The following is a 1616-nucleotide window of genomic DNA, read 5'->3' as shown; positions in this document are numbered from 1 at the left end:
GGTGCCCTTCCCAGGCTGCGGCCACCCATCCCTGGGGTTCCGACTGCCCCCCCCCCCCCCACACCCAGCGCTGTGCGGGCACTTCCCGGGTGGTAACAGCAGCAATGGCATGCACTGTCACCGTGCCTCCGCCTACAGCACAGAACTCTGTCTGGAACAGCAAAGACTTTGCCCAGCCTCCCTGAGCTCGAGGGCCCCACGGGATGAAAGCAGAAGGTGCCCCGTAGGGCTTCCAAGAGAGCTCCTGGGGGAAGGCCAAGTCTGCTCAGAGAGTCCCCGCTGCCCTGGGCCTGTCCCTTTCCCCCCACCTGGAATACAGACGTGAAGGAGGGAGCCGCAGCGACCATTTGCACCCATGAGGCAGCCGTGGGTGTGGAAGCTCCATGCTGAGCTTGGTGGAGGAGCAAGGAGAGAGCCTGGGCCCCTGATCTTGCAGGCGCCGTGTGGGCCCCAAACTTTGCTGAAGAAAACCAGCCCCGAAATGTCTTCAAGCCACGGCAGTCAGAGCGGTTACTGGCGACCACGGGCAGTGTCCAATGGAGGCGTCTGCTGAGAAGCCCTAACCCAAGGCACTGAACCCCCCTCACTTGTGCACGTCAACCGCCACCCTAGAAGGTGGCCGTTACCAGCCTCTTGGTCCAAGGAGGAGAGCGAAGTCAAAGACGGCCAGCCACCTCCCAAGGGCCACAGCCGGGGGGGAGGGGGGGACCCAGGCCTGTGGACCCCAGAGTTCCCTCTTGGCCGAGTGGCCCCGGGCACGGGAGAGGCGGCCAGAGCCTCAGACGCCCCGTCGCTCCACACGACGAGGCTGGGGGCCAGGCTGAGGAATGTGTGCCGCGTAGACAAGGGGACGACGGCGGGGTTCGCCTCTGGAGAGCCGGGCGCGACTCTAGGCCTGTGCCCATGGGACCCCGACCGGAAGGTGTCCCCCCGGGGGACACCCTGGCTCTCGAAGCCCCATCAGCACGTGTGACCACACCTCGTACACAGGCAGGGTGGCCCACGTGCTCCCCAGCCCCGTGGGGCATCGCTTCAGGCTGACGCGGGCGAGACGGGCTGGCATGCCTGGCCAGGTGCGCGTCCTACCTCCTTCCTCTGATTGTAAAGAAGATACAGGGCGTTTAGAAATCACAAAAAAGTCTCATCCCAGAGATCGCCATCAGTTCAGACTGGAATATCCATGATGTTTCTAATTCAAAGCGACGCCGTGGTACGTTCCAGGCCGAAGGCCGGGCATCCCTGCCCGCGTGGTCTCTGCCCGTGGCCGCTCCCGTTGGTGACGTGAGGGTAAATCACCTGGGGAGAGTACGACCTTCCCGCAGGTGGCCGTGGGCGCTCCCCACGTCCCAGCGTCCCGCTGACGCGCTTGCTGGAACGCTGGCCTGTGTCACGTGGGGGTCCTCAAACCCAGCGTCTGGGTGTCCAGGGTCCACCCCTCACTTTCACGCAGTGCTTTCGAAGTCCTTCTGGAAGTTCACGGGTGTTAGTTCACAAGTGACCACAAACACACGTGTGGAGACCTGGGGGCCGGGAAAGGAAAGGAGACGGACTCACCTCCCAGCCCTGAGACTCGGGGTGCGACAGGGGTCGACACGGGGCACAGTGGGGGGCGACAC

This window comes from Herpailurus yagouaroundi, unplaced genomic scaffold (assembly GCF_014898765.1).
Source record: "Herpailurus yagouaroundi ecotype Mexico unplaced genomic scaffold, PumYag 202, whole genome shotgun sequence".
In the NCBI taxonomy this organism is placed as follows: Eukaryota; Metazoa; Chordata; class Mammalia; order Carnivora; family Felidae; genus Herpailurus; species Herpailurus yagouaroundi.
This window is presented reverse-complemented; position numbering follows the sequence as displayed.